Genomic DNA, 26,303 nt, shown 5'->3' with positions numbered 1-26,303 from the left:
AAAAGTGTAGAAAAATTTTTTTAAATATAAATTATAGTATTGTTGTATTTTTTTTTTTAGATATACGTCAAGATCGAGTTCAATAAGGATAAACTAAACTTCATTATATGTTCTATATATCTGATTTCGTTGTATACAATTTTTATAAACTTTTATATGTCCTTTATTTATTATTATTAAAGTTCCTTTAAAATCGTGAATTTTATGTTTTATGTATGACTCAAATTTTTCAATTTCCGTATATATGCATAAACACATCTGGTTTAGGAAGCGTCTGGTTCAATAAAGTATGACTCGTTAAAAATCAAGCATTTCATATGCGCAAGCTAATACTGTACAGTGACTACATAATATTTTTGGTTCTTGTAAAATATTCTTCGATGATGAAGTTAGTACAAATATTCCTTACTAATAATTAATACAATTAAAATATTATAAAGCAATATTTAAATAAACACATGTACATCTTTTAAGTAAAGCACATTTATTCTTAATAATATAGAATCACTAAAAAATATTATTGAACGAAGAATTAAAGAGAACCTTTTAAAGGGATTGAAAGTCCGAACAATGAATACAAATGAACAAATATATGAATAAATCGGAAATTGCAAATTAATGTAAATTGTAATATTGATACAATTTTTGTTAGAAAAATAGAGAAAAAGTATACATTCTATTGGTAGTTTAATTACGACATATAATACAATTTTGATTTTCGCATATTTCTCTCAATAATAATTAAGTGAATACTTCCGAGCTCTTATTGATCTGGAAACATCTTTCAAATATACTTATTTCCATAAATTAATGAATTTTTTCAAACATCCTTTAACCGAGATAATTAACTCTCTGTAACATCATGCAACCACGAAAGTTATATACCTATATGCCTATTCCTTTTTAATTTCATGTTGATATCTGTGCGTCACTGTATTATCATACTTTATTAATGCATCTCGATGTCAGTACCAAATTATTACATATGAGATTAAAATAAAAAATTGTTCTGAATTATAACTTTTTCCTCTCAGATCCAGACGAAGGACTGACCACAAGAAATTCTAAAAATATAGAATATATAACTATGAAATATATGAAATACCTAAACAGACATCCACTTGCTTTGAACACATCTATTCACTATATAGCATAAACTCGTCCAAAAATAATCTAATCACCTAACAAAAAAAGAAATAAAATGAACGTTTCACAGGGGTGTTAAAAATCACACCATCGCACTCACTGTCGTCCCCTCTGTCCCGCTTGTCAATCTCCCGCTGTCGAATCTCGATCGTTCCGCGTCGTAAATACGAGCCATATGATCGCCGGCCGTCTCTGAATCATCGCCGCAGAAAATATCCACGACCCCGAAGGTACAACCTACTCCACGCTTTCCACCTTCGAAAAGGTACCACCAGTTCCTCGCTTTAATATCCAATTCCTTTCTAAGAATTTCCTTCCTCACGCAAACTCTCTTTTAAATCGCACGTTGAAAAAAGAAAGAATAGAAAACCACGAACCTTTGTTCCTCTTTTTTTCTTCCAAAAGACACGACAGTCGCTTTAACCGCGTTTAAAGTTCCAAAGCGCGTGAAAAAAATGCCAAGCTCCTCGGGGTACGCGACAAGACGAGGCCGTCACACGCGACACACATTCACTCGACTCGAAAAAAAAGGAGGCGCTAAAGGAGCAAAAACAGCGAAGAAAGACATGGAAGAGAGGAAAAAGAATTGAAAGAGAGAGGAGAAACAAAGAAGATAAGGATAGAAAAAGAAGGAACGAACGATAGAAGAAGAAAGAGAAGAGGCAAAAAACACGAGAGTGGTCCAGCTCGAAGCAACAATGCCTTTTTCATCCTTCTTTTACTTGCACCTCACTAACGACCGGGAGCACGCTATCCAACCTTCTTGCTCGCCTTTTTGCTCGCTTTTTTATCTCTCGACCCGTCGCCCCATCGTCGAACGCGTCCCTATCCCTTCCCTATTTTCCCCCCACGGCCATCCCTTCCCTTTTCCACCCTTGTTTTTTCTACACCGGTACACAGGAAGGCAGGAAGCTTCTTCACGCGACGTACCTCTCTTTTTGCCCCTCTGTTCCTTACTTCTCTTGTTTATCTCTCACCGACGCACCACCCTTTCTCGACCACCTTCTTCTAACTCGTTGCTTCGTCTTTTTTCCCCTTTTCCGTCCTCGTCGTCTGTTTCTTCTTGCTCTTCCTGTTTCCCTTGCGTTTCCTTCTCGCGGCCACGGCCGTGCGGAATTCGAACCGGGGTTCGATTTGGCGGCACCCGGTTTGAGCCGGTCGGCATAACTGCGTTCGAGTAGACCACTCACTCCCGGACTCGTGGCCTCTTGCCTCTTCTCTCTCGCTCTTTTTATGTTTCTCTCTCTCTCTCTCTCTCTCTCGCTCGTTCGCTCACACTCGCCGTTTCGCTCCCAAGCTCGGCTCTACCACCTCTCGAACGTTCTTCTTAGTACTCCCTCTCTTTCGCACCAGTTTAACGGTCTTTCTTTGTCTTGCGCTAATTTATCGCTGTCTTTGTTGGTAGTAATGGGTTTGAGGTGATTTCATTTGGCTCGAGCGAGAATAGAAGGTTGCACGAAGGTTGAAGTGGAGTTTTCGTGATTTGGAAATTTTTGTCAGATGCAAAGCACCAAATGAAACAAAAGTTGTGATATTTGCACTTTAGAAAACTCAATACTCGACAAATGACATAAAAATCAGAATGCTGGAGTTTTTGAAACATATCTCTGTTTAAAAGTCTTCGGACAGGTGTTGTATTTCATTAAAATTGTATCAACCCTAAACTTGCACAAACCAAAAAACACATTTCTGTCTCTGTATTAGTTGTTTAATTGTGCTCTATGCAATTGTGCTTCTCTTTTGTTAAAAGTATCCTTACAATTAGGTATTTATCGTTTTAACGCTAAGATTATAGATAGCAGTAAGATTAATCCATTCGTACATTCGACAGACTCCAATGAAATGTCATGATAGTACTATAAACTATAAACCTCACAGCTTATACGTATATATTCATATTTCTATTAATACTGTAAAAAAGTAGAGCTTGTATTTTAATTGATAAATGTTGTAACGTGCATTTTAACTTTGATATTATAAATTCATGCTTGTCCATTTTTCTGTATTCACACTTGACACATTGTAAATGTATAACCATCCATTGTCTAGGTTTATTAACTACAACCAGCTGAAAGTACGCATTTTATTACATCTAATATCAGAAATACAACCAATTTTTACGATGGTTATTAATTATTCTCTATCCGCAAGTAGTTCATTCGAGGTAGCTCGTAACTTTACTACACTGTGAAAGATTGAAAAAATCTCCTTTCATTAATTATCTTCTAAATAATAACATCATCACACCGTGAAACAGATAAAAATCTCTCGCTTTCGATGAATTAGGAAATCCAACCCTCCACTGAAACACCCACAAAACGCCTCACCTCCAAAAAAAAATGCAATCACTAAATCACCACAAGAGAACCACAAGAACATCCAACTACCGCGTTCCAAGTCATTCTAAACTCACGAATCTAGGTCTTGGCGATAGTCACGAGGTGTCCTCCCGGTGGCAATCGAATTTAGTCCCATCACTATCATCACCCTGATCTTCTGCTTCGATTCTTAGCCTTGTTCCTCACTTTGGATCACCAATTTTCCCTCCTTTTCCATTTTTAGCCCCTTCTCCGTTCGTTTCGTTTTCTCTTTCGTAAACACGGTTCAACGTTGCTGTATCCCGATTTTCTCCGCCGCCTTTTTTACCCCTCCACGTTCTGTTATTCCTCCCCACCTCATTTGCTGTTTTTCTCTTTCTCTTTCCGGTACCCTTCTCTCCAACACCCAACACACTCGCGCACACATCTTCTATCGTAATGTATGTGTACTCACATACAGGCATTAGTAACGCGTACCACGCTATCTTGCCGATCTAAAATTACCCCAGAAACGAGGAACGGCCGCGAGGCGAGTCTCTCGCTCTCTTCCGCACGCTTCTTACCGCTAACACGCACGCGAGTTCCGCCCTACCAGGTGGAGGATCGCTGGATCACAGTCGTGGATCGGTTACGGGGTCGATGGATCGGTTTTCCTAAGTGGCCTTCCATGAGTCTTCAAGTATACTTAGTGCAAGCGATATAGTAAGATAAAACGTTAACCCTTTGCGCCCTGAACAGCGTTCGAAATTTTATCCTAATTGATTATTCAAATTTACTGCTTCTTACAGATATCCATAATGGAAATATACATATTTTTATATTGCCCTAATAAATATTTATATCGGTATATTTCTGTCAAAATTATGCTATAACACAAAAGAATATGTTTTATAATAATCTGACAGTGTAAATCCTATGTGCTTGTTGGATCGTCACACGAGCTGTTCGGAAAAATACAGGAAAGCGACGATGTTGCTGATCACACGGTGGATCGGTTTTCTTAAGCGGCCTTCCGAGGGTCTTCAGATATACTTACAAACAGTGTAAACGATATAGCGCGGTTGTCAAATAAATCGTTAACCCTGTGCGGTCTGAGCAACATGCGAGATCTTATCACAACTGATTCATGTAGGTACAATAAGCTGCTGCTTTCCAAAGGTATTTACAATTTGTCTGTATTTTCATGTTTTTGTAACTAATAGTCTACATCGATATATTTCTGTTGAATTAAATTATAATCATATTGCGAATTTTTATGCATTTATGGGAGATTTAAAGATGAAAACAATGCATATCATGTGCAAAAATATATTTAACAAAATATTGAAAGTAGAATATTTATCATAATATCTAGTAAATGAAACAGATAATTGTCTGAATCCCATTTCTTTAATTAGTCTATAAAAATGTTTTAACTTCTGATCGATTTTATGGTCTAACTATGCATTTCCCTTCCACCGTCTATAACAAGTATTAGGTCTGTGAAAAGAAGGTAAAAAAGTTAGCGGAGAAGAGAAAGTAGTTATAATGATGGATAGGATGAATGCATTCAGGCAATTGGCTTGGTTAATGCTGTTTGTCGATGTTGTTTGTATATTGATTCTTTCGTGAGCTAAGGGAATCTGAAGTAATTGGACATGTTTGAACAGGATGAAGAATGTGTTCTGTTTTTGTGGCTGAAATGTGTAGGGTTGAACATGTTGATTTTAGTTCAGGTCTAGTTTTAATTTCTTAATGATTTACTTTTCTTCTTTGAATACGTCAGAGGAGTTAGCGACGTGTAATTGAACTCTCAATTTAAATTTCACTATCTCTGTAAAAATTAGTAATTATTTTGTAAGTTACAAGAGTGTAAAGTAAATGAATACGTTGGAATTGAATGGAAAATACGACTTTGTGTAATTTCGTGATCGTGAAAATTTCTCTTTTGTATAGTGTTGAAGGATCTGCAATCTGCGTATGCATCTTTAATTTAAATTTTACTATCGTGAGATATATCAGGAAGAAATAATATTTTTAATACAACTTTCCCTCCTCCTATTTCTTTCATAATATTTCTAACAATATATTATTGTTGCACACGGGAAGCAAAAGGGTTGAACAGATTTCGCATTCGAGTGTTCGAGAATCGGCTAATAATCCGTGTAATTCGACGAACAACGATCACCGTGACAATTATACGGTATTGTTTGTAACTAGTGATCAATGTGCCAGCGGAGGGTGTTGCGGTTACGGCGTTTAAGTTCCGGGTAGAAGATACGCGGAACGGTGAGCGCGGTATGTAAATTCCTGTGGCACATTTCACGCGCCATAAACTTATGAATGACCGGTGTGGACAAGTCCGTTCTGATGCGTTGCTCGTATGCTCCGCCAGGGTTGATCCATAAACATGCGACGCGGAGAATTCCTAATGATTACAATCACACGGGAACGTTGATCGAGGCTATGAATGAAAATTGGACAGGGGTAACGCGCGTTTCACGCCCAACCATCAAAGAAAATGCGTTAGTTAGAATGCCAAAGGAAATGTATAGTATATATCGGGCCTCCAACTTGGTTCAAAATTATATTCCCATTACTGATCAAAATAATTTAAATATGTAAATTTATGTTTTTACGTTGTGTATCGCATAATACATTTTCAATATATTGTTGTGATGCAAAAAAAAGTAATATGTTAAAGACATAAAATCCTCTGCTTGCGTATCGAATTTTGCTGAAAGATTGTCTGCACGTGATAAACATTAATTATTATCAATTCTCAATTGATTAGATTATTAATGACAGCTCAAATTAGGATGCAGAATTTTATTTTATTTTGTATTTTATATCTTGCACGGTATAAATTATCGGTTTTATTTGTTATTAGATGGATGAAAAATACAAATTAAGATTAGAAATAAGTGAATATAATTGTGATCGTCTCTAACCTAACGATACTAATGGAGGATTAAAGATCGTTTGTCTGAGTTTATGATCTAGGTGTTAACGTAGACTCGAGATTATTTTGGCACTCCTTCCTGTTATTTTCAATAACTTTTGAGTTAAATTAGAATCAAAATATATTGCACTCCACTTTTCAGAAAATAAATGATCTCTCAGAAGAGTAATTTAATATTTGAAAGAATTTTAGTTTTGGTTATATAGGGCAAATATATATGGAAAATAATGAATGGAAAATAATGACGGAGGATATTGTACTTGAATCCTAGTACCGAAACGTACTAACAAATACAAGTTACGTGTAACAATACGACATGCAATTTTGTAAAATTAAAAACATTTTCTTGTACATTTTTTTTATCAATATTCTCCATTAAATAGATACATATAACAATATATAAATATAATCAATATGCTTCTTTTATCAAAATCTTCAAACTATGACTTATCCCTGGCATAAAGGAAGACACATTTCATTGAATAAATATAAAATAGAGATTTAGGAAATCTTTCATCGTAAAATACGTATAAATAAATACGTATTTATTTCATTTCACAATTAGCATAAATCTTAACAAATTTCGCTTACGAACCACCATAAGAATCACTCGATCCAAGCAATAATTACCTTAATCCTTCGCCAATTTCTCAATCTCCATCACTTTCAAACTATCCAATTTTCCAAATATGCATCAGCAAACTTCAAAACGAAGGCGCCTAGCAAACACTTTCGAACTGACTCAAACCGTCTGCTTCTAACAACTCCTAATTTCAACGGCGCGAATCAGATCTATTACCGTAAATATACGTACAAGTTTCAAGAATAAATATGTCAAATCTGAACGCAGCTGCTTCGTTCATCATTCACGATCCCTCGCCTCCGGGTTAATCATCCGATGGTCCAAAAGAAAAGTTTGGACGACGTTCAGGAGAAACGAACAGTCGTGATCCGGACGCGGGTCCACATGTCACTGGGTGGCCTACATTTACAAGTTAAATCCACACCGTGTTCCACTGTTCCAGTCTATTATAAATTGGACTGTCGTCGAGTAAGTGCCGCATAGTAGAACCGTGAAGAGCTTCATTATTCCGGTCTCCGCGCAGTCCGATTGCTCAGGGACGAAGAGATAGAGGAACAGATAGAGATTCGAATGTGCTATGTGTAGGTGTTGGGGAAAGTGTTTGGAAAGTGAGCGTAGAGGACAAGTCAAAGCGGAAAAGCGAAAGTGAAACGAAGTATTAGGTTTTAAAGTTTCATGATAATTAGGCGAGGTACTCGCGGTTACTCCTCCCATTTTTAGTACATTGCGCTTTGTTCCAAAGTCTCGTGAACGTCGCTTCTTCGCTTCAATTGACTTCCTTAGGGAAGACCTACAAATATCAGTTTTCTTTTTTTTATTTTCGTAGTATTTTCTTTTTCCGGGAAAAAAAATATTTTCAAGTGTACCCTGAGCAAATGCACTGGAATGTTCACGAAACGTTGGAACAAAACATGACAAACCGATCAAAACCTGATCAAAATCAGGAGAATCACAAATATGAAACGAAATTGTTGAGTATCTTCGATTTCATGGAGTGAATTGAACTTTCGTGCACGATTTTGAATGTGTGAAATATATGCAATTCTGTTTTTACATAATGCATTCACTTCTGAAGAAACGTGTCAATAAGAATAGTGCAATGAAAAGATAAAAAATTGAATAATTGCATGCTTGTCTTTTAATAAGAGAGATGATTAATACATATTAGAATTCAATACTTTAACTAAATCAATTAATCTATTTTTCCAGGAAATATTCCGAAGAATTCTAATGTTTCTTGTTACTTTAATTAAAATTTACTATCAACCGAAGAAACATCAAAATTCTTTAAAATTAAACAAACGAGATTTCCTTGGCAAGAATCGTGTGTATGTTTATTATTAGGTGCATCCGTCTTCGAAGGATCACGCGAATTAAATTCGCGATCTATATAAGCTTTCATTGAGTCTATTTAGAAACATTGGGTCTAAATCTAAACTTAAATAACTATTTGTATTTATAGAAATTGTATTCAACGCGTAATTATTTCAAACTTCTAATTTAATTCAAATATTTATTCGTGATTACATTTACATTAATATCTACGATCAAGTATATTTAATCGTGGTAAAAGATGAAGGCCAAAGGTTAAAAACATCATAACCTACATTTCCTGTCTCTTATATAAGAGTAATTTTAAAATTCAATATGCTGTTAACCAATTCCGCATCAAAATTATCTTTCCTTTTGACTTAGAATTAAATATGTAAAAAATGTTAATAACATTAACTATGTAGTCTAATATTTATTAAATTAAATCAACATAACAACTAAAGAAATATCTTTCAGATGTCAAGATGTCGCTTCTAAACAACTTGTCTAGTATCAGACGCACCAGTAAGTCACTAATACGTGACAAATACGTTCTGATTTATCCGAAGAATTTATATTGACGTTTTATTGTTAGATTGTAATTGTGAATGAAGGACAAGTAGTTGATGGTTCAACACTTACACGTAATTTAATTTGCTGGCGAAACTGTTTTATAACCTTACCTTGTCACCTTGTCCATAGCGCAATAAAAATTCCTGCAAGTATATATCGACTCATAATCACGTCCAATCGCTCGATTAAATGCCGTTGCTCTCCGCGTGCAATTTCCCGGGGATAGCCGCGACAGGTTGGCGCTCGAAGAATGACGACGAAGAAAAATGCAATTTCGCGTGCACGCCGATTCGGGAATTCCAGCATGCGCGGCCGGACAAACAAAAACGAGTTAATTAAAAGCTGGCTGCCGCAGAATAGGTGGAGAAACGAAGCCTGTGGACACACAATGCCGCGTTTCCTGCGTGCCATCCGGCCTACGTATGCATATGCATACGCATTCGCACGGAAGATGCAATTTTTTGCCGCGTGGAATGCATATTCCGTCGATCACAAGCGCAGCAATTTCGGACAAGCGGTCACGATCACCGGCTCCTAGGGAATTTCACGGCCAACGTCCATTCCCCATGGATTCGTCGACGAATGTCGCGTATTCCATGGATTCCGGGCAACTGCAGTGAGGTTATGTTCATAATGGAGTTCGTTGTCTATTGTTCGGATGGGTTTGGGTTAGGTTTCAGGCAGAATTCATGCTGGATATCTGAATTGTGAAGGCTTGTTCAGGCTTCAAGCAGGAAGTTTTAACTTTAGTTCGGAAATTTTGACTGACTGCGATTTTTTTTAGAAATTTATGTTTGAGAATTTGCAATAACGTTATATTCATGATAAAATTCAATGGTTATTGTTTGGACGAGTTTAATACTGAATGACTGGTATATGTTTAAATAGCTGTCTAAATAAAATTAAATGTTTATTTAGATTTCAGACAGAATTTTAGTTTCAGTTTGGGATTTTTGGAACACCGTGGTTTCTTTCTAAATGTATATTATGTTTTATGGATTTCGAAACTCGCAGTCGCATTGTTTTTATAATGAAGTTCGTTGATTGTTGTTTGGATGGATCTGAGAATCAGTTGTGTATATCCAAATGTTTGTTCAGGTTTTAGGCAAAGTGTTTCAGCTTTAGTTTGGAATTTTTGGCAGACTGCAAATAGTTTTATATGTGTAATGGAATTCATCGTTTCTTGTTTTACTCAGTCGAGAGGATGTATAATGTATGTCTAAACGTTTCATCGTGTATAGATTTGTAATAATTCCGGATCTCTAATAAATCAGTAATAGTTCAATCTAATGGATTAAATAGAATTAAATTCTAGGCTGTTTAGGACATATCGAACTGAAGAGTGTACAAATCCATAATGTAAATATGAGAGGATTTAAAAACGTTTGAAGTGAACGAAATTGTAAAATTTTTACAAATAGAATTTTACAGTAGTTTTTGAAAGACTTTTTCGTTTTTACCGAGCTGGAATATAATTAGTTGGTTAATTCTTATTTTTGTTTTGCACAAAACTGGCTTCATGCAAGGACATTAATGTTGAAATGTTGCCTGTGCAAGTTAATATTGTGAAGATACTTGTACAATTTTACAAAATATTATATTATATTATAATAAATGTTAAATTATACACCATCATAATAGAGTCAGTAAATTATCCTAGAATTGTTTATTCAGTTTACGATAATGATTCTTTACAAATTGATTTCTGATATCTCCGAAGAGAATATTAGCTAATTGAGATCCGTGTGATAACAGAGTACTCAATGTGCATTATACTGAAAGTACATCCAATACTGAATATATACTGGGTATATTTATGTATAAAATACATATTGTATGAGAGCACCATAATTTAAAGGACTGCATATTAAAGCAAGCTATAATTAAAATTGTTCTCCAACTACTTTAGATGAATTTATAGCGTAATATAAATATATGATTCGTATCTTTGCATGAGAAAATGTATATATGTTTCTCAAAATCGTGATAAAATTTATTCAGTCCCTAAAAAAGGATGGCGTCCGGAATTAATTGAAACAAGAAAAATATTATATCCTTTTGATAAAAATCTACAAAAATTTCCATTACTTTCGTAATTAAAAAAAAAAGGAGAGTGTAAAAAATTCTTGATGACACTGTGAGAAATTTTTACCAAAATGACAAGTTGTTTAACATTCTAAAAACATGAGAGCATAGAAAGCTCTATCTCAATAAATCGTCATATATTCTACCAAAAAAATGTTTCTACCGTGTATAGTTCGTGATGTAAAACCAGTGTCATAAAAAATTCATCAGAGAACTAATTTTTCATCTGCGATAAAGTATTGCAAAAGGCTCGTGGCATATTCTTGGTAATGCAGACTGATTGTAATAATCGCGAGCAAATTAAATTGCGATTCACGTCGCGAGCACAAAACTCGTTAAGGACCCATGAAAATTGTATGGAAAATAAATTGCATGGCCCGGGAGCGCGGAATTACCTGGCACATGCAGCCCGGATTCATAGGAGTTAATGAAACTTTCAGCTAATGCACACAACGAACAATAAATTAGAGGAGGTAAAAGGAACGCAGAGAGCGTAACGCGATTTGAGGAAACAGCATGATTTTTCCTCACGCTTCTGGCGGTAGATTTTGTTACATTTACTGAACTCTGCTACTATTTTATTTTAATAAATAAATTGCACTCGAAATCTACGTAAAATACCTGATGAGCTAAAAATATAATTTTCAATAAATTTATATATATATATATATGACTTTATCGAATATTATTAAAAACTCTATTTAAAAACTTTGTCCGAATAAATTTAGATTTTAATATATATAAATATAATGGTATAATATATATATAAGATAAATTAAAAATTCTGATGAAGAACATAATTTTTCTGAACTAATGACTGATCATGTTACCCTCGAAGAGTCAGTCGTACGAATTATAAAATTGTCACGAAGAAAACTGAAAGATAGTAAGTATTTTAATCGCGAGGGTTAAAACGGAGGTAGCGCTCGAGTTTTACATGGTTGCAGTCGATGTAAAAACTCACGTTTCGTGACCCGTCAGATCGCACGTCTCGATTAAAGGAATCGGGGCAAGGAACTCCTTTGATCTGGAATCCGAGGCTCGACAGGCCGAAAAGCTTGGAACGATGGAGAAGATTGCGTTTTACAAATGCTCTATCAATCTTACAGCAACTGTTAATTTTCCAAGATGGAAGTACGACACTTGATTGACTACCAACGTAATTTAGTTAAAATTTCTTTCTTAACAATGAGATTTTAATGTTACAATATTTCATTCGAATGAGAAAGAAAAAAAATCGGACAATATTTTAAGCTATTATGGGCTCTATTCGAATATATTTTATGGGCGTAAAATAATAAAAAATGGATAAATTGCGCTAAGATAATCCGCAGTTTTCCTAAATAGAATAAAGAGATTCGCGAATTCTCGAAGAACCGCGCATTAACTGAATTTATTGATCAATAAAGTAGCCAGTTAACGTCATCCATAAATTTAGTAATTCATTTCCACTGGCCGAAACCCCTTTTAATTTATGTCTATTGTTTATTCATTATACCGTTTAATCTTTGATAAATTCATATACCCTTTTGAAATCGTTATTCAAAGCGATATTGGATTTTTAAAAGATGTGCAAATATAAAGTTGAATTATTAAATGTATAGAAGCAATTAATTATTTAAGTTTACGAAATCTGAAATGTAAATTAAGGACACGCGGTGGTCTTATTACAGCGAAACGTACTATCTGTGTCTATGTACAATCTTTTAAATTTATTTCTCCGCTTTAACTAAGCAGTTCTTATCTCAAAAAGTAAACCTCCAATATTAATAGAATGCATGAACAATAAGTTGAGAAAAAAGATTCTGATTGCATTCAAAATGTGAAAAGTTTCATTATATCAGCATAATACAATTTTAAAATAGTTAAAAATTTCAAATGTTAAAAATTCATATATACGTATTACCAAGGTTTAAAATATTCTAACAAATGTCCGAAAATGTCCTTAAAAAAATTAAACATCGTCCCGTCGCTATCTAGAAACCGAAAATCTTCAATAAATATGTATGTATATACCTGCAGCGGTAGATCTTAAAATACCATAATTTACATACATACAGCATCGCCCATAAATATACATTGGGACACTTGCAATTAAATGCCTTTCATTGTTTTCATATTTTAGTCATTTTATTAGAAATCTATTATTTCATTCGTATCATATATATCCTACAATACAAAATATTAGGTGAAGCAAAATTTATTAAAGTTTCGCAACCAATGTAGCGAAGTGTATTAATGGACCTCAGAAGCAAGAACAAACGAATTGATAAATTATTTATGACAGAAGTAAAGTAGTATTTCTTACGAGTAGATATTACATGTACCACTTAATAGACATTAATAAATAATTACTATTACTACTACTACTACTGCTAATACTACTATAAAGAATAGCTGTCACTTCTTTAAACCTATTCTCTTTGTTTGAAACTTAACCGTTCATTTATTCCCAGACATTTTCAGAAATAACAGGAACAATAAAAATGACGACACGAAAGAAGCAGCAACAAGCGAATTGATAAATTATTTATGACAGAAATAAAGCAGTATTTCTTACGAGTAGATATTGCATGTACCACTTATTAATAGACATTGATAAATAATTACTACTACTACTACTACTGCTAATACTATTCTAAAGAACAGCTGCCACTTCTTTAAACCTATTCTCTTTGTTTGAAACTTAACCGTTCATTTATTCCCAGATATTTTCAGAAATAACAGGAACAATAAAAATGACGACACGAAAGAAGCAGCAAAATGGATAGAAAAACGAAGGGAAGCTAAACGTTACCACGACAGGGACGATAAATCACCGGTGTAATATCTAGTCACGGCAGGTCAGGTCCCAAGTCTCGACGGGTAGACGCAGCGAAGTCTTATTCAATTCGCATGCTCCAAGAACGCTGCGATTACATCGCGTGACTCGATGCACCGGTTCGGATTACACGTGCCTCGGGATCTTGGTGATCCTAAATCCTGTCGGCCCTTGTCACCCAGCTCCAGGAACTCCGAAAACGACGTGGGCGACCGACTACGTCGTGCCTCGCTCGACCAAACACCTACAGACAGCTTGTGTCTGGCCAGAATCTTCTGTCTTTTTCATGATTCCTAGCAATGTTCTGCTCTCTTCTTCACCTCTTCTCGATTTTTGCAATATTTTACGGTTCTCTGTGATTTTCTAAAATTTATTTCCATCTTTTTAGCATTTTATATGATCCCAAACAATTTTGCAACATTTACAATGTTTTACTGTTCTTTACTGTTTCCTGTCATTTTTTTTTTTTTTTTTTTTTGTTATATTCTCTAACTTTCCACAACGCTTTATAATTTTATTACACACATTAATATCTATGTTATGCATAAATATTCTCGTCACACAAAAAAGGAATCTAAACGGCCGATTACTTTTCGTAGTGATATTAAGCTACACCGAGCTATATCTTCTTCCATAAATCTGTACCACGACGAGTTAACCTTCTTCGTCAACCTATTTCTCAAATAATTTATATTTCTTTCCGCTTTCTGAGATGTTGATCGTTTTTGTCGTAACTGGAAGTGGGTGAGCATTTTCCTTCGTCACGTTTCATAAGCGAAGCTTTTATTCGGTCGCTCGACTCGTTTGTATTACAAATTGCTCTAAGAAGATTTCCAGGTCCCGCGCCCTTCGTACCTCGCCTAGATCCTGATTTATACTTCTCGATCTGCGCGTCAGCAACCGTGGCTCGTTCACGGCGCTCTTCAACGACAGAAATTCTTGAGTATATGTCTCCACTGTGCTGAAACAGAGCTCATAATGCGAGGAGAATTTTTCCCGTAAATCCGTACGAAACGCTCCCTAATTGCGATTATTGCAACATTTCGACTGCAGTTGAGGAAGTAACATTAAATTCCAGATTTAAATTAACTTGATTTTAAAATGTTATAGATTTTTTAAATAATGTGTATAGCAATATAATAATGTGTAGATAGACTTAAACAATGTGTTAAATATGCTGAATTAATTTAATACTAACCAGATTAATTTTAGAATTAATTTTAACAAACCAGATAGTTTCGAAATTGGACTTAAGTCGACACCTCGAACTTTCACAAAGCATGCACCTTGTGAATCAATGAATTCCAGTAGAACCAAAGTATTCGGAAATACGGTACTATCGCCAATTTTACAGTTTATGTCATCGATCCAAACCTAAAGGTTACACAAGGCCGCTACGTTAACGACCAACGCCAACCCTCTTGTCTTTGCCTTTTCACAAAAGAAACCAACTCTGACGATCTTTCTCCCCTAACCTCTACATACGATTACGTTCGTACAGTTATTGCTGGAGAAATAGGAAAGCGCAAGTGGCCAGGGGTTCGCGAAAATGAACTCACACACCCTCTGTCAAATTGACCTCGCTGCTACCGGGGGTGGCAGATGGCTCGGAAAATCTAGGATTACGAAACTAACGGAAATATCGAATTACTGGCACTGTGCAAACTGTCGCGAACGAAGAAACGACCGTTCGTGCAATTGCGGCAATCGAACGGCGTATAACCGTGTCTCCTCCGCCTCCCTTGGGGGTGGTTTATGGGGGTGACGCGTGTTCCCGCTGAATGGAACTATTCCCACTCCACGGGCAAACTCTTTTCCAATTGTCTTTGTAAGGAGGACCTCTGATTGGATCGGATAAATTGAGATCTTTTAATTGGAATAGGGTGGAAGACGATTCTCGGCCGATGATTATGGAAAAATTTCAACGGAATAGGTTTTACGCTTTGGGTATCGGCTATGATTTTTATGGTGTTTCCATAGTTCGTACTTTCCGAAGAGGTTTCTTTTCTTCGGAGCAAACCACGAGAAAAATCACGAAATATGTCATCGTGAAATTTTTAAATCTAAAGAACCTAACACTTCGCTTCGTTACTAATTAACCATCATTAATTTCAACCACCATTCAAATCATTTAAATTATCGCATTGTCAAATATGATTCTTGTAAATTTCCTGATGGAATAAAATGTAAAATTCGGCCAAATTAATCATCGTGATATTGGCAGCGACTAGACTCGATCGTATTTGAAGTATTGGAAGGGAGCGGGTAGGGATACGCATGGTGCTTCGTTAACCGCGTCGGGCCTTATGGAGTATCGGAGGTCGGCGAATTTCGCGTCCCGTGAAATCCCGCGGGTGCCACGAATCGGCGATCAAGCGACAAATTAACTCTGGATCGCGTCGTAGATCGCCGCGGGTGGCCCCACGACGCAATGCGACGCGTTAAACGTTCGCGGAACGCTGACGACGGCGCGTTATCTGTGTTGCTTTTTCGCAACCGGATGACATCCCCCGTAAACAGCTCGATCGGCCGTGTTGCTTCAGGGAACAGGATCCTCCATGCAGTTCCCAGAGGAACGTCGATACCTTCTTGAATTCTACACGGTGATTAGACTAAGTTTAATAACTATACAGGGTGTTTCGGACGAAGGAGATCACTTGAGTACTTATTGAAAAACATGTATATTTAATAAAAAATTAGTATGCAATATGAATAGCTACTTTAATTTTTTTTAATTAAATTTAAACTATTATTAAATTTCTAATACTTTTATCATCTCTGCGAAATATATAGTTGTAATTTATTGTATTGCGAATTATTTGTATATAATTCCACTATTTCGTTTGTCTATTAATAATTATTTTTTTATTATTTAAGTCTTGTTAAACATGTTATTTCAAACAAAAAGTTATTTTGATCTTTCACACTAGCAAAAAGTTCAGATTATTTTACTGAAGAAGAAGGAGAGGTAGAAGTATCTTTCTGTTTATTTTTGTTCTCGCGATAAAATTGTATTTTTTACTCGCGCTTTCGAAATTAGAATAATTTAAACGGATCATGTTTAATCACGTTGAATAACATCAACATCTTATGATCAAAGAATTTTTCAACCTCCTTTGATTCAGAGGAACTTCAATTACAACTCAAATAAATTCAAACTCTAGATGCGCTTAAGTCAAACATTCTAAGAAATCCTACAAGATATTCGCCTTAAGTTTTGATATTAGCACAGAAACTTCTAGATCGAAGTACTACGAATTTCTACGATATGTATCTGATTTTTAATAATTCGTATATAATTTATGAATATACACAAAACCGAAATTTTTAATAATTCTCAAGCACTTCGTGTTCTTTTAAATTTCGTCCAATTCCAATTCCAAGAAGGAACAGTACCAAATTATATTCTATAGAAAAACATCTCAAAAATCTACTTTTTATTTTACTCGCAATTCTTCAGCCAATTTACATTACGTAATTCTATTCTTCAACATCGTTTACATAAAAGCCAATGCTAGGGATTTAAATCTAATTAATCAAATAGAAATTAATGTAAATTTATTTCATTCGCTAAATATTATAACAAACACCATACTTTGAATATTTTGTGGTTTTCAATTTCCTATAAATCTTACTTATTACCTTTCCAATTCTTAAACATCAGCAATTCTCCATAGTATCACTTTCCTGAAACTCGATGCCGTGGTATATCTTAAAAAATTTCTCAAAAGTCCTGCAGGATAATCCGAAAGCAGTTGAATCCAATAACCGTGCCGGAAATTTGTACCAATTCGAAGGTTGATCGGCAAGGAAATAGCGTACACCTTTCCGCTCGAAATCTCGTTCGAATTTCCATGGACGTCGCGACGAATCGACGCGACATACGAAGCTGCTTTGCTCTCTGGTTTCTCGCTCGTTTTCCAGCTTTGGTCTCCCGAGGAAAAGGACGTGGATCAACAGCGCTGAAAACGTGGAAGCTAGGAAACTTGGATCCGATCAAGAACAATAGCAGAACCGGCGATGACGGTTTATCGGCATTCTTCGTGACGTTTTCTACGCTCGCGTACTTCGTTCCTTTTATCGTATTGACTTTATCTTTCGAGAATAGAGATCCGAGCACACGGAACTCTGCAGGGAGATTTACGAAGATCGTTTTTTAACCGTAGTCCTCGGTTCTCGCTCCCTCGAGGATGTATTTTGTTTGAGAAGGAACTTTTGCCTTCCATTCGAAGAGAATAGATGGAGGTTTTTGAGTTTCCCATCTTTCTTTTTTGCTTTTACATTTTCCGAGCGGAGACTGAACTGAGAATTTGAAGAATGATATTTTCAGAAAATTAGTATTTTTGATTGATATTAAAATTAGGTTCAAGTATAATTTGTTTGGAGGTTATGGCTGATGATGGTGACGCGTGAGCACAGGGTGATTCCTGTGTTTGAGCACTGTTAATTGTTTTAGGTGTAAGTTATAATAAATTCACATTGTTAACAACCTTTCGTTCGTGAAATTTATCTTATCTTAAACACCCGAAAACATTTAGCAACGTGGGTCACTGATGGCCACCGTCGCAGTCAGCACGTTATCTAAACTCTAGTCTTTATTTTATACGATCCAACGTTGATTTTCGGCCTACAGTTAATTATTTATAGCTACGTTGATCTGGAAAGAGGGTAAGTGTAAGCGAGTAGAAGCTTCTACGTTTAACCTGTTGCGCCGAGGGCGGATTTATCGACCTATGTCGATGAATATTTCACAGGAATCGTCAAGTCTCCCGACAGCGTGATAATAAACTGTGATTTTCGTGGCTGGAAAAAATAGAACATCGATGAACGAAGTTTACTCAAACCAAGGATTATTGAAATCGTTCAAGTTCTTCCCTCCCTTCTCTTCTTTCCTTCGCTATTTATCTTCTTTTATGGATTAGATTACACGATCGAATATTTCGTTTGTTCGAAGAAGCGTATTAAAATAAGATTACGTTGAAGGAATGTACCTTTGAAGTAGTTTTTGGCATTAATATCAGAGTGATAAATGAAAAATTCGCAATTTTTTTTATAGAAATTTCAACTTCTTTAGTCGTCATGGTTATTACAGTGTTAACGAAATTTCAAAATGTTTCGTATAATACGCGTAATATATTCATAAAGGAGGTCTGTAATAAGTCTCCGAATACTTTCGTGGGCCACTTTTCACTATCTTCATTACATTCTGAAATATATATCTCGAAATCTACAGAAATCTTGATCCCTCGCCAAACGCGACAAAGACATTACACTTTCTACCTGCCGTTATTTCATCCTCCCTTTGTTCGTACCAAGTTTCCAAGTAAGCTTTCCAATCGAACAGCCTGTAAATCGTTGTTCGCCGAAAGAATCGTTCCGTTATCATCCATATTCAGCCGACACCATCGTTCGGAGGAAACGTTCCATGTTCCAGGAACGGCAGGCTGCAATAACGATAAAACTGTCCCGACCATTCTGTGGCCGCAAACCGCAAATGTAGACGGCCAACCAACCCCGCGATGGCGGGGATAGTTTCCCATGGAAACAGCTTCAGACAACAATTCCGTAGGACATCGATGTTTACTGCGCGTCGAGTTAACGCAAAGACAACCCCTGTGCTGCTTTGGACGCGACCGGAAGAGAGAACAGGATCCGTGCGCATCGATCTCGCGAGGGGGCGGACAGGATCCCGAAAGGGTTTCGTGTTGCTACAGCTCGACCGGGGATTACATTCCATTGGCCAGCCGATTGTTTGGCCTTAGTAAAGTCGTGTGTAACGTTCTTTGCCACTTCCGTTCTTTCCTACTTCCGCTCTTTGTGCTTATTTAGCTTGCAGCTGGATGCCTTTGTTGACAAACGAGTTAATATAGCTTTAGGTAATTTTGGAGATTTTTCGTTTGAAGCAAAATTTCTCTGTACCAACGCAGTACAGTCATTAATTAACAACCGCGTTAATTTACACAAAGATGAAGAGTTAAATAGCTATAATTGCGTGAATAGTTAGGTAAGATCAGTGTGTAAATATATGTATCGAGAATTAAGGCTAAGTGGTTGAGAGTTGCTTTTTATAGCTAAAAATAAACTATTATTATTATTATTATTATTACATAAAGATAGAGGCAAACATAGATATTAGATGAAATAACAGATTTCAACATGTTTCAGGAGTTTAAATACACTTGTGCATGGCTTGTTAGTTCGAATCATTTCTGTAGGACGTTTTAGGAGTAAAGAGTGTCGAGAGAGAATTAATAAATTTGGGAGGTGTATTAGGTCGTCCGAAAAGTTTCTTTCGTTTTATAAGGAAATAATGGATGCGCAACATTTCCCGTTTGATATTATTTTATCGAATTACGTATGATCCACTTTGTTCTATTAAAGTAAAAATCACAACGTTCGACAGATTAGGTTTCATGTTGGTATAAAGATGCATCGTTGTAAAAGACGGGTCTGTAAAAGAAAGACACTTTTCCGACAACCTAATAATAGACGAGTAGGTTAATGAAAGATGGTATTGGTGATTATATTCTATTGATTTATACTATTAAACTTTGAAACGGATCTGAAGATATACATATAGAAGTAGATAATATTTATGAGAAGTAAACAGTTCGCAAAAATTCAGGAGATAAACGATCGAATATTTTCACGGGTCACTGTGCTTTCAACTTTTTACTGGAAGTCAATATTAATACATAATTACTTTACGTATAGCGAAATTTAAGGCGTGAGGTTTATTCGAATTGAAATGAGTACGTGATTGGTAGCTTCGAAATAATTACCAGCATCTTCCACGCGTTGTTTCATAACGTTGAAATTCAACAGTCTTTAAATTTAACATATTTTATGTCATTTGAAATATTATTAGATAGGTCTAAGTAGACTAAAAATAGTAATGCGAATAATTTATATATAGCGACAAAAGTTGTGTGATCTTGGAATTCATACGGACTTCAGTTATACCAAGCAAAGATTTTTAACAAGAATGGACATCTACTAGATCGAGTGTCCGCCCAGTTACGTCGAGTTGCTCATCTTTTTGTCCTCAGACCCTCTTCTTCCTCATCGTTTCCTGCCGGACCTCTCGATCGTTATCTAAACGATCTTCTGGTGCGCTGGACCGGCGTCTCAGGGTAAGATAACGCATTGCCAGTATCCCTCGTCCTTGGGACCACATTCAACGACCGTCTGAACCCTGTTTCTCTTATCATAGACCCTTTTTCTTCTTGTCAAGCCAGCGAATTGTTACGTTAGCCATCGTTACGTTATTAGGCGGAAGGTACGATAGGGTCGTTTACTAAGTTTCTCTTTGGAGACTGGTACCACAGTCTCTGTCTTCTGACTGAATTTTCAACGTTCGATCCTTGTAGCTTGATTAATTAATTAATTAATTAAGAAGGTCCTTGTTACGTTGCGCGGTGATGTTGAAGAAAATTAGGTAGAAAGGAAAATGGAGGTACACGCGAGGGAATATATATCTGTCTAGATTCTGGAAGCTTGAAACACGAGCACATCATAAAGTGTGGTATGTAGTTTCGAGGTTCTCTTCGAGCATTAGATAAATTAAACATTCCAAATTCGGTTATTGATATTGCGTGTTGTATTTTGGCAATTACAGATATTTCATCAAATTGATCATTATTAAATTTGAATTAATTGGATATTGAATATCAAGTGTATCAAATTAATGTATATGAATGATTACTGCTGCAACGAAAGCAAATAGAAATGTGTAATTACGCTTCTACGTTAATGAACATTTTTTCGCATTAATTGATTTATAATGAAATTGATCAAATAATATTACTACATTTCATTTCTCTTCCTTAACATTTTTTTCTTATTTCTTTAAAAATTAGAAAAGAAGATGAACTTTCAATGACACACTTTTTCTACAAAATTTAATATTTTTTTAATACATCAAATAAACGTTTTCTCTTTTTGCATCTGCACAACACGTTTATAAAAAAATAAAAACAAATATATGTCTTGCATATATCTCACGTCTCATATACATCCCAATTACAATTAGTAATAACATATTATGTTATAATTATTTTATTTTATTATATTATATCTATTATATAAAATTGTCATATGCTACCACAATACGTTATACATTAATACTTATAATTAATTTAACCCTATCTTTTTCATTTATCTTTACGTTCGTAAAGGAGTGATCCATTCTAAAAAAAAAGCTCTAAACTATATACAAACTTCTTTCGAACATTTCCCGCAAATTCTATAAAAGGGAGAAAAAAGCAAAAGATTCGGTGCTATCACCTCGACTGAACATTTTCAATTTCTCGAATAATCCCACGATCACCACCCGATAACAAAAGACAGAAGATTTCTCATGCTCGTGGAGTTGCAGCAAATTTTCCGGAAGTCCCTAAACAAAGAGAAGACTCGATGTAAAGAAAGAGAATAGCATCGATACGGATAGAAATCGAAGGCAATCGATGGAACATCCTTTGCATTTCGCGAGCTGCATACCGTGGAGTGTTATTTCGCGGCGAACGCTCGGTGTAATGGGATTCTCCGAGGACTATCTAATTTCTTTCGTCCATTTCTCTCGAAACGGAATTCCTGGCCGTATGTTCTTTAAGTAATGGCCCGGCAACGCGAAGTGAATTTACATTTCGATGGGATCGACTTCATTCTCGGCCCTCCCACGTTCTCGCTCTGTTTTCTTTTCTCGTATTCCGTCCATCTTTTTCGATAGAAAGATTCTTAAGTCGGCTCCCTTCTTTCTGAAGCACAGATGTCGCAGGAAATCTTCTATGGAAATGGACTAACCGAGGGCAAATGAAACGAATCGAGTGTTGATAAATTTTGTTAAAGGCGATTTTGTGGGATCTTGATTAGGTTTCCATTTGTTCTCATTTGTACATGTTCTGCATACTTTGCTCGTGAACTGGTGCTAATAAACGTCTTACAATAATGAACGTGAGAAACCATCTTATATTTAATACTTGGTATTGCCATTTTGAAATTCAAGCTTTGTAAAAGGGAAAAATCGATAGATTAAATATATCTGTAATATCTGTGGGAAAATAATTAAGATAATCTTTTTTTTTTTTTGGTTACAGGTGAGTGGTATAAACATATGATGATTATCTTCTCCAAATTATCGTCTACGACAATTTTAATGTAAGTAAGTAACTATAAAATTAGTAACATATATTGCAAATACTCTGTACTAGTTATATAGTACGTCCACTTAATTTATAATACTAGTCAATTAGATCTAAATATAATGAATATCGTATCGTTTAATTAGTTAGTACTTTCAGTTACAAAAAATTATAAAAATATATAATCAGAAAAAAAATTTATTGGAAAGCTTTAATGGAAAATAAATGTACGAACGACAGTATGCATATTCTCGAATGTGTTACTATAGCAATGACCTCCACAAAGTTAAATTATTTCCAACTTGACCCGATATACCATCAAACACTCTCAAACCATGACCAATCCACTTACCTTCACAACTAAAACTTACTCAATGTATTGTACCTCCGCCCTTTCATCAAATTTTAACTTCTCCATGCCACAAAAGAGAAACCATCGTTGGAAAATCTTTTCCAGCAGTTACACGTCGCTAATTGCTGAAATTGAAGGGAAAGAATGTCCGATCGTAGAACTATTCGTTTGGATACTCGAGTACCTCGAGGAGGAAGCAGCTGGTGCTGGTGAGAAAAGGGACAAAGGAAAGGGAAGTTTTAACGAGCCTCCGGTATTTGCATACGTCTCATTAGCGATTTTTAATTGCGAGTAGGCGGCCACTTGTTCCTTGGCTGTTTCCCTCTGCTTCTTCTTCGACTAGCAAGTAAAATAAAGATATCGTTCACACTGATTGAAACAATTAACTCATCACTCTGATGATCACGCCGTGTCATTCGTGCGAAAAACAGCAAAGTGAACGAGTTCGTTGTCGTGCACGAGAGTTGTCTGTTATCATTGCGGTGATAAACCGTTGCCTACGGTTATCAGCCGCCAATTGCGCGAAATGACACGTTCGCAAATTATTTCCGTAGCCCTACAGCGCACACGTGAACAGCCTAGTTTGTGCGACCTTAAATGTTAATTATAATGAAATATATAAATATATATATATAATATTATATTATATTTGTATAAATATGTAAGTAAAAAGTTTGAATTAAATGAATTTAGAATAATCTCTCTTTCAATCCATATTGTACCAGAATCGAGCATCATTCAACAATAAATATAATCGGTTATGATAAATAAATATTTAAATTAAATAAATGTCTTTAAAAGATTCTTTGGTCATAATGGGGTTCTTTGGTTAATAAGGTAAGAAATAAAACACGGATTTCAGTCTTGTGACAGATACTGAGTTTACTAAAAATAAAATCCAACCTTGCATTTAATAAAATATTTGAATATATCCAATCGTCATTAACGCGTTAACGTAAATCTTTTCATTTACTTAAGCTGGAGACCTATAATTATCGAGGGCAATATGTACCATCACGAATAATTGGATAGAACAGCGACAGTTTTTGCTCGTAAACACAGTCCACCGGGCTGCGCGTGGCAATTAAAATACTAATTACGAGTAACGTTGACACGACGCGGACGTTCGTTTAATTTCTTTCGATTTAATTACCGATTTCACACTCGTATTTGATGCCACGTGGGTCGTTGCACACCCGCTTCTGTAAACATTTCGCGGTTCCGGATTCCCGACCTGTGTCTAATCATTTAGAACGTTTCAACTCTGAACGTATTTTAGACCTCTGTTTGACGATTATTAATTGAAATTTTGATCACGTTAAAATCGCGGTATTTATCACTCTTTGCCTTTGGTTTTATGTTTGTAGGAAAGATTTAGACTTTACTGCAAACAATTCATTGGAAAAATAAAAGTTGAACATTAGCTACATGCTAAATGCAATTTAATGAGATTACAAAAAATCAATTACCCTTTGGTTTCTAAAAAGTGCTTAATAAAAAAGAAGCTACTTATTATATATTTTCTTAATAAGATTGTTATGTATATGGCTTCCAATGATATTGATTTTATTTATCAAATATGAAATCCCTCGAATTAATAATTATATTATATTATATTATATTTCATTTTCTATTTTAGAATTCTAAAACTCGAAAGGAAAATCAGTAGGTACACTTAGCGCTGTTTAAAGCAGCATGAAAATTGTTAAGTTCAGTCAAGTGATTTGAATCAAGTTGACTTCTTGTTGCTTCTAATCAAAAGTTGGGTTAGGAGTTATGACAAATAGCATAACGATCTATCCTACTATAAAATATGAAGAATCTAACATTTTGATTTTAAACCCATTAAAGTGAAACTCCGTTTCTCGCAGCACTGACGTGACATAATTTAATTAAACCGGCATAACTCAATGAACCTCGTTGAAATTTAAAGTTGCATCTAATTTAATTAAACTTCAATTTAACTTAGCTTCTACACTTTCACATAACTATCTTCTACTATCTACGTCAATCTACGAAATACCTCTTCTCGTATCTAATTCTCCTCAATTTCTATTCCAAGCATAACTTTACTCGATAATACGTTTACTGCCACGCGAATTTTCTATATTTTGCCCTGCGATAGATTAAAATATGCTATACTATAATACCTCATTTTTATATTAAATATTAAAATATTATACAGGGTGGTTGGTAACTGGTGGTACAAGCGGAAAGGGGATGATTCTACGCGAAAAAAGAAGTCGAAAATATAGAACAAAAATTTTTCATTTGAGGCTTTGTTTTCGAGAAAATCGACTTTGAATTTTCGCTCGGTACGCGTGCGGTACGTTATAACGGATCTCACTGTAGATCGTTGTCTCGATGGAAAAATTAAAAAACAGAAATTAAAAAAAAATTTTTATTCTATATTTCCGACTTCTTTTTTCGCGTAGAATCACTCTCTTTCCGCTTTTACCACCAGTTACCAACCACCCTGTATATATAATATATTGTATTTTTCTGTCAGTGTTATTTTTAAATTATTTGCATTGTTGACAACTTTTTAGTCCGTGAAATTTATCATATCTCAATCGTTCAAAAAAAATTGAGTAACTTGAATCATCGATGATCATCGTAGCAATCAACATGTTAACAACAATGAAGTTTTTAATGCTTGCATTACGAGAAATAGGGAAAAAGGGAACAAATGTACAGAACTTCGCTTTCCTTTACTTCCCCTCGTTGCGTTGGTCTAAAGCATAACACATTTTTGGAACAACGTTTGCTATTAATTCTTCGACCTTGATTATTATCCTTGCAATACAATTTATTACAATACAATGGGAGTTCACATCTCGAAACTTGCACTCCATACACGTCATTTTATCGCATCAAGGAAACGAAATAAAAAGTTAAATGAACTTAAATGAAAAGACGTTATTCTTTTTGTTCCACATATTTTCGCACGCACGATCACCACTCGACTTGTTGTGCCACGATTTTGGGAACACCCTGTACATCATTTAATTTCCATTGGATCACAAATTGGAA

General features: G+C 35.3%; 3 protein-coding genes across 6 annotated transcripts in view; 1 reads left to right on the top strand and 2 right to left on the bottom strand.

Annotated features, from left to right (window-relative positions):
- Positions 1 to 7,194, bottom strand: part of LOC138187484 (serine-rich adhesin for platelets) — a 64,732-nt gene extending 57,538 nt beyond the window's left edge. For 2 of the 3 annotated variants that reach the window (XM_069128319.1, XM_069128321.1), the window contains exon 1: positions 2,077 to 2,334. The gene's annotated coding sequence lies outside the window, so the exon portion shown is untranslated. Of the gene's footprint in view, positions 1 to 2,076; positions 2,335 to 7,035 lie in introns of those variants that run through there. The other variant, XM_069128320.1, reaches the window with a different exon arrangement.
- Positions 1 to 26,303, bottom strand: part of LOC138187771 (uncharacterized) — a 266,905-nt gene that overhangs the window by 34,648 nt on the left and 205,954 nt on the right. The gene's annotated exons all lie outside the window — the stretch shown is intronic.
- Ror (tyrosine-protein kinase transmembrane receptor Ror) overlaps positions 1 to 26,303 on the top strand; it is a 349,227-nt gene that overhangs the window by 143,349 nt on the left and 179,575 nt on the right. The gene's annotated exons all lie outside the window — the stretch shown is intronic.

Source organism: Bombus flavifrons, chromosome 15 (genome assembly GCF_040668555.2).
Source record: "Bombus flavifrons isolate JBK064 chromosome 15, iyBomFlav1_principal, whole genome shotgun sequence".
NCBI lineage: Eukaryota > Metazoa > Arthropoda > Insecta > Hymenoptera > Apidae > Bombus > Bombus flavifrons.
This window is presented reverse-complemented; position numbering and strand designations above follow the sequence as displayed.